Raw genomic sequence first — 16,080 nt, forward strand, 5'->3', positions numbered from 1 at the left:
CATCATGTGGTATAAGTGAAGAATAAAACTTGATCCTTAGAGAGCTTTTGATTTAATAATAATTCCTTATTTTGGTATAACGGAATAATTTCACAAGCTTTACACACATTCACTTATCCCTACAATAACTCTGCAAGGTTGGTCTTATTCTACCCACTTTGAGATGAAGAAATTTTTTAATAGAAAAGTAATTAAAAACAGGACTAATTCACAAGAAATAACAAATGTTAGCAGCCAAGCAGAATGTGTAATGATGGTAGTGGGTCCACATTTGTTCCATCTCACAGGGAAATTCCCAACTATTCTGATCCATCTAGGCTAGGACACCATGGTTTTCTTTCCCACTTCCTGTTTTGACAAGGTGACTGTATGGTGGCAGAATATTCCACCCCCAAATATGTCACTCTGGCATAAAGATTATTTGGAGTTAAAGGCAAATGAGAGGAAGTAGATGTAAGAAAAGCTCTCTGCCCTCTCCTATTTGCCTAAAAGCAGGACATAAACTTACAAAGGACCTGCCTCCTCCAAGAAGAACAAGAGTTAATCACAGAGACGACTTTAGACCCTTATTAGCCTGGAGATGGCACCAGAGAAAACTACATCATGAACCCTGCTAGAACTAGCGTTATCTACCATTAGTTTCCCATTTATCTGCATTCCCACAATTTGCTGCCATGAAAATTCAAAAGTCCTTTTTCTTTGTCTTGTCACTTTTCTAAAAATATATTGTTCCTTTGCTAAGAGGCTATATAAGCCCAAGTTCTAACCAAACCTTTGAGTTACTCACCTCTGAGTGCTCCCATATATAAGCATGATACACATGTTAATAAAATTCTGTTTGTTTTTCTTTTTTTTATATCAGACATGTTTTAATCAGAGAGGTAAAAGAAAGTCTTCTCATTTGAATTAAATAAACTATTCAACTGCTAGATGACTTTTACTGGCTTAAATTTTACATATTTTGTGTTTTGTTCATTAAAAAAACAAGGATTTATAGGGGCACCTGGCTGTCTCAGTAGGTTAAGTGTCAGACTCTTGATTTTGGCTCAGGTCATGATCTCAGGGTGGTGAGATCGAACCTCACCTCCAGCTCCGTGCTGGACCTGGAGCCTGCCTAAGATTCTCTCTCTCCCTCTGCTCCCCCCATGCTCTCTCTCTCTCTCAAAAAAAAAAAAAAAAAAAAAAACAAGGATTTATTTAAGTTTTAAAATGTGCTAATATGAGGCTGTACTAGTATGTGCAAATATTTAATATACAACTATAATATTTCTTCAAATGTTCTATATACATACTTGATAGCAATCTAGGCCACCACAACCAATCTTTACAATATGCATGGCCACCTTGACCTGGTCTCATGGAACCTTTCCTGGCAAAGCACAAAAGACCTTTTTTTTTCCCCGAAAATGAAACTCCCTTCAATTAAAATGCTGGAGCTCACAGCCAATCCCAGACTAATGTAAAAGTCATATTTTCCATGCCCCTGGACCATTTCATTTGTTACTGAAGAAGGTCTTGTGGATCACAAAACAGAAACCACTAGTTCTGGGGGCAGGATTAGGCAGTCTTTGAATATATAAGTTTAATATGGTCTCTCTTATGAAAAAAGCCTGGAAGAGGTTAGAGATGACTTATTCACTCTCATTTCCTCATAAATAATACTCTGTATTCTCATTTAAAATTTTAAAGCCTGGCGGAGTAGCTCTGGCCCCAGTTAAGGCCAATCATGCAGCTGCCTCTCTGCTATATGACCCTGGTCACTTCCACTCACAGGCCCATACGGGCCACACAGGCTGCCCCCTCTTGAGCTTGGGTGGCTAGTGCCTTTGTCCCTGTGCAGTAAGAGGTGAGAGCATCCAGGGCCGCAGCTGTGCTCTCCACCTCCTCCTTGGGGGAGTAGTGGGAGAAACCTACCCCAGAAGACCTGCAACCCCCACTGCCACCAGGACCAAGGGCTGCCCCCAAGCTATTTTTCTCTTACTAATGTGTCTTTCATCTACCCAGTTTATAGGGCCTCAGCCAGAGAACCTAGGAGAGTAATAGGAAAAAATATTTTCTCTCCCCTGCAAGTACTCCACCTTTGTCCAGGGCACAAATAAAGGCCCAGTACTTTTTAGATGGCGGGTTGTCCATGAGCAGTAACCATTTGTTCCTGAGAGCAAGTGGTTCCTGAGGGCAAATGGATCTCAAGCTCATTGTGGTGCTGACTTCCTCTACATCCTGGTCCTTCCTTCACTTCCCTGGCTCCATTTGGGCAAGTCTGTCCCTCCACACCTTCCTCTGATAGCCCCGTTGCCCTCCTCTGTCCTTCTCACAGCCTCAGCCCCAAAATTATGAAGTGTTTATAAGTAAGCATCTGAAAATGCTTGCGTTAGTGTTTGATTAAAGTCTGGGGATTCCCCAGAGTTCAAGTGAAGGTAAGACACAGAAAGAAGGGGAAATACACAGAAATCAGATTAATAGTCAAGCTAACTCTGCCATATGTGCTATAGCCTAAAGAGGCAATTGGAGTTCAGAGGAGGCACAGCTAATTTAAATGTAGGATATGTGCCAAGGCCAGAGCTGGGTTGGGATGGAAAAGAGGCATTTAGAGAGGAGAAAGAAGTTTATACATTTGAGAACTGAATGGGATCCTAGAGATCTTGGAGTCTGTTCTCCTGCCACCCCCACGTCTTAATCTTGGCAGAGAGCCATATAAGCCAAGATCCAGCTTGGACCATGTGGAGCCCTGTGAGAGACAGACCTACCAGAGAACATCATTAATGTCAAGAAACAGTGGGAGAACAGGAGGACGCAGAGAAACATAATCTGTGAATAATGAGCTTCCTCTGACAAGCAGAGCGAGTATTACAATTTTATTAAGTACATAATTCCTGCCCATTAAAAAGTCCATTGTCTTGATGACCTGGGAGACACTAGGAGAACAGATTGTTCTTAAAAATGTACCATTTGCTTGAACAGCCAATATTAATTGTTTCTTCCCACTCACAAGTACATTAAACCTAGTGGGATTTAAATTGCTTTCTCTTAGTGAGGAAGCTTCCTCTTGGTTGTAAATTATACATCTTTGCTTGGACATTAAATCCTTAGGCCACTAGCAAACTACTGAGAAGACTATTATTCCACCATAATATACTGTCATTCAAATAGGTAAAAATACTTTGAGTTCTGGGGAAGAACACCCATGTACAAATAAACTCTAAGTGTAGAATTAAGTGAGGTCAGTAAACCATTCTTAGTTGAGTACGAGAGCTGGCAAACTAGATCCCTGAGGCCAAATCTGTGTGCCACTTGTTTTTGTAAATAAAGTTGCATTGGAACACAGCCACACCCAATCATTTGTGTATTATTGACTTTCCTGCAATAATGGCAGACTTGAGAATTTATGAAAGAGACTGGATGGCATGCAAAGTGTAAAATATTTAATATTTGGCCCTCTACCAAGAGTTTGCCAGCTCCGGGTTAGTCTTAGTTCTGTTACTGCAAAATGTGATTCAGAATACATCCCAATCCTCCCTAGTTCCCTCTATCAAATAAACATTTATTGAGCAACATACTATTTGGTAGACACCGAAGTAGACGCTAGGAGTGGGCGGGAAGGGGGCAAGTACAAAGATGAATAAGACAAGACTCCTGCCAAGCAAGGGGTAACATGAGTAATTTCAAGGTGTGTTCAATACAGAGATAAAAGTGTGCTCTGACACCTGGAAGCCAAAATCGGAGAACTTACTGGAAACTGGAGAAGGCGCTCTGGAGACATCAGACTGCAGCCAAGTGACAAAGAACAAGTAGCAGCTAGCCAATGGGAAGGGCTAAAAGGAAACCGGAGGACTTAAGAGCCTGTGCTGGCTGTCCAAAGCCAACATTTGGCTCTTCCTTTTTGCATTTCTGCTGTAACAATCTTTGTGGAGATAATGCACACACCAGGCCAGGAGACAGGGGTGTCTGGAACGTTACAGAGTTCCCATAGTTCACTTCACAAGGACTTGCAATTTAAAGACTATTGAAGGGAACAATTAAAAGCTTTACTGTTAAACCTGTGTCAAATGAAGTTTTTGTCTCCATGAAATTCTAGTATGCTTTTTAAGGCCACTTAGAACTTACTGATTAATAATAATTCTACTTGCAAAAAATATAAACATATTTTTTAACATGTAAAAATCTGGGGAATCGCCACTATGCAACAGGTGATGAAATAAAGCTTTTTTGGTCTCATTTTTGGCTGTACCAAAACCAATTCAAAGAGTTCAATAACCCCCTAGAAAAAATTCTTTGTAAACTTGTCTAGATGGTGTGAATTGAAGAGAACAGAAAAGGTCTGTATCTTCTCCACCAGCCCCCGTCCTGCCTTCAATTGCAGCCCTTTGAGGCACTCCTGTAGGTTAGCACAACTAATTTCCAAAGGCCATGTACTTTTTAGGAGTGTACATCTGATACCTGAAAGGTATCACACATTAATGTCTTTCCTTTTACTGAGAACACTAGTGGGAATTATTTTTTCTGACTACTTACTAAAAAGTAAAACCTAAGGGCCTAGGACAAAAGACCACAAATCCTGTCAGGGTTTAGGAGAGCAGGAAAGATCCTGAGCATAAGACACTGCACTGGAAGATTGAATTGTATGTTTAAAAAAAGAGAGGGCCAGAGGGATGCCTGGGTGGCTCAGTCGGTGAAGTGTTGGACTCTTGATTTTTGGCTCAGGTCATGATCTCAGGGCCAAGGGATTGAATCCTGTGTGGGGCTCTGTGCTCAGCAGGGAGTCTATTTGCAAGATTCTCTCCCTCTGCCCCTCGACCCCCCACTACCCTCCACCCCGTGCGCATGTGTGCATACACACACACACACACGTACACACCCACACATGCTCTCTCTCTCAAATAAATAAATCTTTAAAAAAAAAAAAAAGGCCAGAAAACAAATAGGAAGTATAAAGATTGAGGACTTGTTTTTCCATATGTAGGATCTGTGAATGTGAGTCTGGTTCGTGTATTTGTGTTTCTATGTCTGGCAGGGGTCGGGGTTTCAGAGGGAAGAAAGTCGGGATAGTACAAAAAAGAGGAAAGGAGGGGTGGGCAGAGGTTTATCAGAGATAAACTTTCCCACATTCCAATTTTGCTTAACCATTTTTTTAAATCATCTTAATTCTATAGGTAAAGTGTAATATGCAAAACCTGGTGAAGGTCTTTCCACATATTAGTATATACAATGTCAACTATTTGGAGGTGATTTGTGGTCAACAGGAGATGAATATTGGTATTTTTCCATTTTGAGCATCATCCCTGAGGGTTAGAAAAGGTCTTTTTTAGTGTATTTATATTCCTTGCTTTTTATAAATCTTGTGCCTCCTAATTTTGAGATTGCTTCCACCAGATGCCAATTAATTCTCTCAGTTCAGTGAGGTTATCATGGTACACTCTATCTCAAGCCCTAAAGGGAAGCATTAGAACATCTGTACATGATTCTCTAAGGGGTGACTCAAAACTTACCTATAATCCCTGCAGCTTCTATACAGTAGGAGTAAGAAGATTATTAAGGATGCGTTTATATGTTAGTCTTGCCTCCCAACAGAGTGGGAGGAGGGCTTCTCTCCTTTTCTCAAGCTGTCTTAACTCAGGCTGCTGTAACAAAAATAACATAGCCTGGGTGGTTTAAACAACAGACATTGATTTCCCACAGCTTTGGAGGCTGTGAAGTCCAAGATCAAGTTGCCAGCCAGTTCAGCTCCTGATGAGAGCTTTCTTCCTGGGTTTGTTATCACAGGCAAGTTCTCACCTATCTGTTCTTATAAGGGTTCCATCCCCACGATGTAATCACCTCCCAAAGGTCCTATCTCCTAATACCATCACACTGGGGTTTGGGGCTTCAACATATGAATCTGGGGGAAGGCACATTTAGTATATAGCACATGCCAAATAGTTCTTCAAAAGAACCACTATAGGGACTGGCACACCTGTGGGCTGAATTTTCGGGTACCTGCAAACAAGATCTGTGAGACAAATATGCAGGAAAGGAGAGCTGACAGAGGGCTTAAAAGAGGATTGTTTTCCACTTTGGTCCCTAATATCTCCAGACTGTTCAAAAATTGAATCTTTGTCTAAAGCATAATTATCAAATAATGAAACTGGTTTTCCTATGTGGTCTATAATCCAATCTTAAATGAGAGACCCAATGAAAAGATGATGTTTTAAGAAACACAATTAGTATTACATTTAAAATAAGGAAAGAGCTCACAGGGGGCTTCTTAGCAGACCACTCGTGCTAATTCATGATCTCCAATCTTCCCTGGTGGCGCTGGCAGGTAGGCAGCATATATATCTAAAAATTGGGTCCTTTGGGGTGCCTGGGTGGCTCAGTTGTTAAGCATCTGTCTTCGGCTCAGGTCATGATCCCAGGGTCCTGGGATCGAGCCCCGCATCCGGCTCCCTGCTTGGCAGGAAGCCTGTTTCTCCCTCTCCCACTCCCCCTGCTTGTGTTCCCTCTCTCGCTGTGTCTCTCTCTCTGTCAGATAAATAAATACAATCTTTAAAAAATAAATAAATAGATAGATAAATAAATAAATAATAAAATAAAAATTGGGTCCTTAATTTAGCTTAGTCTCAAATTTCAGATGCCAGTCAGAAAAGGATAAATCAAAGGACTTGATAGAGTCACTTAGAATTAATAGAAATAGGGGTGCCTGGGTGGCTCAGCAGTTAAGCGGTCCAACTCTTGGTTTTAGCTCAGGTCATGATCTCATGGGTCATGAGACTGAGCCCTGCCTCAGGCTCTACCCTCAGCATGCAGACTGCTTGAAGATTCTCTCCCTCTGCCCCTTCTCGGACTTGCACACACATGAGCACACTCTCACTCTCTCTAAAATAAATAAATAAGTCTTAAAAAAAAAAACATAATAGAAATAAAAAGAGAAAATGGCAAACCTACAGCACCAGCGGTGATTTCTCTTCACTGTGCTCAGGTTTTCCTTGGTCCTTTTTTTGTATACCAGTCAAGCCCTCCCCATAGACTATAGATGTGAGGGTTCTCTTGGACTTTATGTCAAGCATCTCTATCACTTGGACAACATTGTCTAGTGGAGCACTTAATGTCATTATTTTCAAGAAAATATCTCTAAGCAATGGCATTGCAAAATATTATAAAATTTGTTCTCATCTGAGGTACAAAATGGTTTTTTTCTAAATCTGTGACCTAGGAAATAACATTAAGAAATAAAAATATTGCCGTAAATTTTAAATTCACAATGGAAAGAAAATATTCCTAGAGCTGAATTGTCTAACACAGTAGTCACTGACCACTGTAGCTACTTATTTTTTTTAATTAATTTATTTATTTTAGAGAGAGAAAGAGAGAGTGTGTGTGCATGGGGGGGTGGCGGCAGAGGAAGGAGAGAGAATCCAAGTAGACTCCCCGCTGAGCGCAGAGCCCCATGCGGGGCTGGATCTCACAACCCTGAGATCATGACCTGAGCTGACATTAAGAGTCTGAACATATTTGAAGTTTAACCGACTGAGCCACCCAAGTGCCCCCCAATGTAGCTCTTTAAATTTAAATCAAATTAAAAATAAATAAATATTCAACTTCTCCATCATATTAGCCGTGTTTCAAGTGTTCAAGAGCTACACGTGGCTAGTGGCTACCATTTTGGACTACGTAAATATGGAGCACTGTCATCATTACAGAAAGCAATATTGGACAACACTGTTCTAGAGTTTCAGAGCCAATCATTTTTGACACTGACAAAACAACTCCTGTTTTCTCTGCATGACTAAATTCTTAATATTTTAATCCTTAGTGAATTTGAGCTTTTGTAAAGTATGAAGGTATGTGATATCAGAGGCTTGTAAGAACAAATTATTATTCCTCATTTTAGAGACAGACCTAATTCCCTTGATAACTTTATTTTAAAACAGCCTTATTAGGGTCAAAGGATAGGCAAAAATCCAGAGTTGCAACACTTTTTCCTAGAAGCTTAATGCCTTTCAGATTTCTTGCAAACCATAAAAATTCAGCACTGGGGAATTTAAAATGTTAAGTTAGTGACCTCATACGTTTAGCTGGTTCTCCGAGGCTTTCATGGTTTCTCTGCTAAACACAGAATGAACTTCTTTGTATCACATTCTTTTCCCATATTTGCAATTCTCACTTCCTTTTTACATGATACATGTTTTAAAATATTAAGGCTACTCTATTCACTGACATGAACAGATATGCATGCAAGGTTGAAGAAAAGAGAACTTTCTAGAACATTTTTGGAATTCTGTGATCTTATAGGCTAATAAACTTAGAGACCTGGTATTTGCTTAGAACAAGGACTATTATGAGTTTTGAATGTTTTAGATTTCACTATACAGCTCTTCTTCCCCACAAAAGAACAAATGAGTAAATCGTTGTCAGAATTTAAATTTTCCTCTCACTGCTTCCTCTGGAAATACTTGGAGAATGGGGTCATCAAAATCTACATTCATTGTCTAATGAAAATGTGGTCAAATCTCAGACATTTTAGTTAAGGTCCAGCCCAAATATGTTATTGAATCTGCCTTCAGTGGAAAAAAAACTGATATTTAACCTCTAGATTCTCATTGTGATTTTTTTTTTTTTTTGAGGGAAAGAGAGAGTGTGTGTGCCCAGAGCGGGCGGGGCAGAGAAGAGGGAGAAAGAAACTCAAGCAGACTCTGCACTGAGCAGGGAGCCTGACACAGGGCTCATCCCAGGATCCTGAGAACATGACCTGAGCTGAAATCAAGAGTCGGCCGCTTAACTGACTGAACCACCCAGGCGCCCCTTGTATAATGTTTATTGTGGCTACCACTGCATGGTTCTGACAGTCAGACATCTGAAAATAAATTATTGTGATAAAGAATGTTATTTTTAATATATGCAGAATTTATATTTTTAACTCTTAGGAACTTTTTTTAATGGAAGGAGACCATTAATACTCTCCCCACCCTTTCCTACAATTAAAGAAAGACTTAGAGAGACCGACTTTAGAAAACTAATTAATAGTGTTCAGCAATTTAGGGAATGTCATTAATTTTCAAAAGCTTACTTCTAGAGGGGAGGAGGGATGGGGGGTGGGTTAGCCTGGTGATGGGTATTAAAGAGGGCACATTCTGCGTGGAGCACTGCATGTTATGCACAAACAATGAATCATGGAACACTACATCAAAAACCAATGATGTGATGTATGGTGATTAACATAACAATAAAAAATTTAAAAAAAAAAAAGCTTACTATGATCCTCATAGAATTTTCCCAGACCTAGCCATAATGTTGGTATAAAACAAACCACATAGGATATTGGAATTCAGAGAAGGGAAAGAGAAACAAAAGTTTGCATAAAAATAATGGCAAAGATTTTGAATTTCCGGAAAGGGAAGCATCCCAAGGAATTCTAGATGGAGTAGACAGTGAGAAAAGGAAATAACAGGGAAATATGCTATAATCAGTGCTTTTCAGACTTTAAAATGCATGGGAATCACATCTCACCCAAATGAAGCTTTTGATGAAATAAATCTAGATTAGGGCCTGAGACTCTGCATTTCTAAAAGGCTCCCAGGTTTTGAGTAATAAAGCCACGGTAGACTCAACTACTAACATCAGTACGTAACTCACATTTACACTGATGCTTTGTTATCTAAGATTGGCCCTCAAATAGTTTCCCTCATTTGATCATAAATGAATGAAATCGAACTCGGTGAAATATCTGGTCTTGTACATCGACTCAATCTTCTACACCTGTCTCTCCCAAGCTGGAGAGCACTAGATATGCCAGTAGTACAAATGTTCCAGGCTCAAAGAAGTTTGGAAAATGTCGAGTCAAACACAGATAAGTTTCCCTACTGTAAGACTCTCAGAGCCTTTAACACATTGTACATTATGAATGTTCAAGAGAGACAATTGACCACACACAATGCTTTCTTCCTAAACTATTAATACCTCCTGGAGAAACTTGCCTACAAGGTGAATAATGATGTATTGACAAGTTCTGAAGTCTCAGTGGTTCTTAAGTTCATAGATACTACTTTGGTCAGTGTAACTGGTGACCTATACTTAAGAGAAAGAGTTTTTAAAGATGGTCAAGGCAACAGGTCAGAAATTATAGTGACCCCTATACGAGTCAATCAGACGGAGCTAAACAGAGAATACTAGTGTAGAAAACAATGGAAAGAGCACGATGCTGAGAATGTACAGAAGGCATGTTATAGAATTAGCATGTTTGAAAACCACCCTTTCATATGGCACAGCATAGCTGTACCCTCTAGAGAAATGATAGTGGCAAATAGGACAGACTAGTCCTCTGTGTACTGAACAGAAACAGAATGGCTCATCATAAGTAAGAGCAGAAGTGCCCCACCCAGAAACACAGTTTAAAGAAAAGTCTTCCAATCATGCCATACAGTGCCTTGTGATCACTGCCTTTGCATGCAAGGAGCAAGAGGAAATGTTTTCCAGCATAAGATCTGCGAAGACTCATCTCCTGTCTGCCACAACAACTGGGAGAGATCTAACTGTATAAAATATGTGAAACCCAAGTCTTCAAGAAATACTTCTCTGACCTCTCTTTAAACTGGTTATGTTGAAATAAATAGTAGACTGAAGTTTTGCCTAGAGCAAAGAAGCTTCAGCCAAACTGACTTTCTCTTTTACACAAATGTAGAATTGGAGGCTTCCCAACTTCAGGAGGAAGTAACAAATATACTCTTATGGTAACTGAATCACCCTGATATCAAAGACCCTTCTCATGAACCTGGGATGTAATGGTTCTCAAAATGTAATTATATCTGAATCACCTGGAGAGCTTGTTAAAACACAGATTCTTGGGACCCACCCTGGAGTTTCTGATTCAGTTGGGCTGGGATGTAGCCTGAGGATTTGCATTTCTAACAAGTTTTCAAGTGATGCCGCCACTGGCGGCCCAAGATTCACACTTTAAAGAACACTGCTGGAATGGAAGGAGTCTTAGTGATCACTTGGGCCATTCCCTTTCCCTCACAGATGAAGAGTCTGGGGCACATAAAAGAAATTATCCCCGAAGGTGGGGTCATAAACAGCCCCCTTCACCACATGTCTGTGTGCCATTCCTGTGCTCTCCACTCCTGTATCAGGAAAAACTGTGAAAGACTTTGATGGGGGTCAAAAAAGATGACCACGTGTCCTGTCCACCTACCCTTCTTTTTTTTTTTCCAAGCCAAAGTGTATGTCCATCTACCCTTCTGATGCATCTTTGCTTTCACTGTCTTTCAGCTATTTTACAACTCTGAAAGTGGTAGAAAACTGATCATAATGCAAATGATTGTTTTCTGAAGAAATGCAAGTGAATTGGGATTTGTGAAATACAATTGGTTGTTGGGCTGTCAGTACTAACTAAATATACATCATATGTAAACCTAGACAGAATTCTCAATTGCCTGGGTATGCATGTGTGTTCTTTCAATACCCTCTTGAATTTGAGTTAAATAAATGAGTTAAATAAATGAGTTATGAGTTAAATAAATGAGTTAAATAAAATCTTTGGCATGTGCTTATTTAATATTTGTATTGATTTGAGTATCATGATTTTACCTTTTAAAAAAAATTATCTTTTAACCTCCTAAAAAAAAGAAAAGGAAAGAGTGCTTTTTGAATGGCAGAATAAGGACTTACAAAAATCTGCAATAAACCGCGGGCAAATGTCAAAATCAATTTTTCCATATTCTGGACATTAACTAAAGAATTACAAAATTCCAAATCATGTTTATCAAGAAAAATGGCTGAATCTTGGTAAGAACCATCTTCCCCTCCCCAGCTTCATGGTAGTCTCAAGGACCAAAAACTGTGATAGCCATGCCAACCAGCAATCTAACTGAAGAGGGTAGGATGGGTTTGGAACTTCCCAAAATCCCCATAATTGTCAACATTTGACCAGCTTATGGCAAGTTTATTGAAAATCCCCATTCTCAAGACACGTCTTTATTTGACCTGACTCAGAACATACTCTGTACCAACATCCCTGATTCTAGGGAATTTGAAAGAAAAAAAAAACCAGTGACAATTGTTTTAACATTGCAGCTGCCTGAGATGACATTACTAAATGGGGCTAATCAAAACACCTAAAAAGAACAGGGGAAGGCAAGGTCCGTAAGGGACTTTGAAAAACTCACAGGCTTTCTTGGAAATCTAGAAGAACATGTGCAGGGCTATGTGCCTGTGTATTCATGTGTGTTCTTTCAATACCCTCTTGAATTTGTACACAGAAAAGGCTTAAGAATGTCCTAATCTCTCATCTCTAGCTTGACTTGAGGATCTGCACAAGCTAAGGCCAGCAAGATCACTGAAGATACAGGCCAACACACAAAGGCTGGGAAAGTTATTGGTTCAAAGCATTTATGGAAATCGCTGTCTAATCATTAGCTGACCACTGAGCTAATCAGCCAGAGACTTCAATGGTCACATACGACAAATAACACAGGATTTACAGAAAGAGTGCTGGAAAGTCACTAAACAAATGAATAAATAAACAGCAACAACACAACAAAAACAGAAGACAGCAACAACAACAAACCCTAGGGAAAGCATCTGTTTTCCAGAGTTGCCACAATATATTGTTTAGAGCAGAAAAATATGAGACACACAAAGAAACAGGAATGTATAGCCCAGGCAAAAGAAAACAACCAGTCAATTCTCCCTAACAAAGTCCAGACTTTGGACTTCCTAAACAAAGACTTTAAATAACCTGATGAACTAAAGGAAACTATGTTTAAAGAATTAAAGGAAAGTATGAGAATAATTCAAAACACAATCAAGAAAACAATTCCATTTACAAAAGAAAAAAATTAGAAATACATTTTTTAAAACACAAGATTTATATACTGCAAATCTACAAAATGTCAGTGAAAGAAATTAAAAAATACCTAAATAAATGGAAAAACATCCCATATTCATGGATCAGAAGGCACTATTATTGTTAAGATGGCAATATTCCACAAATTGGTCTATGCATTCAACCCAATCCCTCTCAAAGTGCCAGCTGTTATTTTTTTTGCAGAATTTGACAGGTCGATCTTAAAATTTGTATGGAAACACAATATCCAAAGCAATCTTCAAAAAGATTAAGGAACTTGTAGGACTTTTTCCCCCCCCGAGAGAATGCAAGCATGCACAGGCCAGAGGAGGTGGGGAGGTGGGGGGCAAGGACAGAGGGCGAGGGAGAGAGAGAATCTTTTTTTTATTATTATTATGTTAATGTTAGTCACCATACAGTACATCATTAGTTTTTGATGTAGTGATCCACAATTCATTGTTTGCGTATAACACCCAGTGCTCCAGGCAGTACGTGCCCTCCTTAATACCCATCACCGGGCTAACCCCTCGCCCTACCCCCTCCCCTCTAAAACCCTCAGTTTGTTTCTCAGGGTCCATAGTCTCTCATGGTTCATCTCTCCCTCTGATTCCCCCCCTTCATTTTTCCCTTCCTTCTCCTAATGTCCTCCATACTATTCCTTATGTTCCACAAATAAGTGAAACCATATGATAATTGACTTTCTCTGCTTGACTTATTTCACTTAGCATAATCTCCTCCAGTCCCATCCATGTTGATGTAAAAGTTGGGTATTCATCCTTTCTGATGGCTGAGTAATATTCCATTGTATATATGGACCACATCTTCTTTATCCATTCATCTGTTGAAGGGCATCTCGGCTCTTTCCACAGTTTACTTATTGCAGACATTGCTGCTATGAACATTGGGGTGCATATGGCCCTTCTTTTCACTGCATCTCTGTCTTTGGGGCAAATGCCCAATAGTGCAATTGCTGGGTCATAGGGTAGCTCTATTTTTAATTTTCTGAGGAACCTCCACACTGTTTTCCAATGTGGCTGTACCAACTTGCATTCCCACCAACAGTGTAAGAGGGTTTCCCTTTCTCCACAACTGGAGAGAGAGAATCTTAAGTAGACTCCAGATCCAGTGCAGAGCCCAACACAAGGCTCCATCTCACAACATTGAGATCATGCCTGAGCCAAAATTAAGAGTCAGATGCTTAACTGACTGAGCCACCCAGGCATCCCCAAACTTGTAGGATTTAGACTTCCCAGTTTCAAAATTATTTATTACAAAGCTACAGTAATAAAGTAGTAAAGACAATTATGTACTGGTATAATTCAATGGATAAACAATAATCTTTTCACTCTCTTGGGTCCTCACTTCCAAGATAACCAAGAAAAGAAGGAATAATGGTCATGCCAGAAAGGGCTCTGGCCAAGTGCAGCCTGTTTGCTGCACCAACTCTGCCTGTTGTGTGCCCAAGGGTAAGGCCATTAAGAAGTTCATTATTTATAACACAGTAGAGGCCACTGCCTTCAGAGACATTTCCATAGCAAGTGTCTTTGATGCCTATATGCTCCCCAAGCTGTGTGTGAAACTACATCTCTGTGTGAACTGTGCCATTCACACAAAGTAGTCAGGAATTGCTTTCATGAAACATGGAAGGACCAAACACTCCCATTCTGATTTAGACCCAAGGGTGCTACCCCACAACTTCCATCAAAGCCCATGTAAGCAGCTAAGTCCTTAAGGACTAAAGAAAAACTGTTCTTTAGTTAGACAAAAAATAAAATGAAGAACCAACTTTAAACACACAACAACAATAATCTTTTCAACAAATAGTGTTGGAACAACCTATGCAAAAGAATAAAATTGAACCCCCTACCTAACACCATATATAAAATTAACTATATGGTTTACAAGTATTGCCTCCCATTCTGCAAGCTGTCTTTTCATTTCATTGAACATGTCCCTGGTAATCACACTGGAAAGCCAAATGTGTCTTCCCCACAGAAACAATACTATATGTATGTCAGCCACGTGGGGGTGGGATATGCTTGGGTGAGCTAATCTAGGAGCAATTTTAGAGGATGTGTAAGAGATGGCAATTGCATTCCCACTTCCAAACAACTAGCTTATAAACAAATTTAGATCAGACCCATTCTTCTGCTCTTCGAAGATTTTTTTATGTGTGTCCTTTCTAATGCTGTTTTTAATCAAATCAGTGCTGCATTCCTACAGAAAACTCCTGAACATATGTTCTGAAATTTTCCTCCTGTCACCCAGGGTAGAGAGGAAGACAGAGCAGGGGTTTTCCTGAATGTGTGGCAATCCTAATGACTCATGCTACTTCCTTATTCTAACCCTCTCTATGAGTGGGGTGTAGAAAGCTCAAGTCAGTCCTGGGGGAAACCATCTTTACTGCGAGCGTGTCCTTGGTGTAGTGATTGCTTTTTGTTTTCCTTTTGCCACAGTGCAAAGTGAGGAAATAAAAACGCAGAGCAAGACAGAGTTTAGAACCGTAACTATAGGACAACAAGAGAGAGTCATCCGTAAAATAAATGCAACATATATTAAAATGAATTCCTGAGTGTATGCTATCGAGAAAGTCAAACTCAGCATATTTCTTTGTTTGTACAGTCAGGTACTAAGTGACTCTTTAATCATATAAAGTCAATAAAGACAACAGAGGTGAAGAAGAAGAGGAGGAGGAGTGCAAAGCGGGGGGTAAGTGTGAACATAATTTTCCAACGTGTGTAGTCCAGCTAGTATCTCAGTTCCCCAAACGCTGTTGTTCTGTAATTTCATTGCGTTACTCTTTCAGATGTTTTCTCTCTGAATGGCTAGAAGTCAACAGTTCCAGACTCCAAATCTGTCTGTTAAAGCAAAGCACTCAAGTCCTTTCCAATTCACTCATAAAAAGAGGAATAATTGAGGGTTTTATACCTTAAGAGATTTCTCGAAGCATTGCACAGAGATTAAGCATCAGCAATTATGTAAAGCTATTCATAACTTAAAACTGAGGGGGAAAGAAGCCAAATCGTTGAGGAAACCAGAGCCAAAAAAGGATTGCTATTTAGTTCACTGAACCATGCTGCTTTTGAAATACTCTAGTTTAGATTATTCAATAAAACTTGTTTGGCTAAAATTTCCTTTTCTTTATTAAAAAAGAAAGACTTAGAGAAAAGAAAGCATGAACTGTTATTCCATAAGATTGGTATAATTATACCCCACTGTATGTGGTGGTATGAAAAATAACTAAAAATTTATAGGTAAAAGAC

General features: G+C 39.6%; 1 pseudogene; it reads left to right on the forward strand.

Moving 5' to 3' along the window:
- The window catches only part of LOC114217653 (small ribosomal subunit protein eS26 pseudogene), a 47,454-nt pseudogene extending 32,921 nt beyond the window's left edge, over positions 1 to 14,533 (forward strand).
- The last annotated feature ends 1,547 nt before the right edge of the window (positions 14,534 to 16,080 follow it).

This window comes from Eumetopias jubatus, unplaced genomic scaffold, assembly GCF_037043125.1.
Source record: "Eumetopias jubatus isolate StellerSeaLion01/CBP00866 unplaced genomic scaffold, mEumJub1_p1.0 scaffold_1, whole genome shotgun sequence".
NCBI lineage: Eukaryota > Metazoa > Chordata > Mammalia > Carnivora > Otariidae > Eumetopias > Eumetopias jubatus.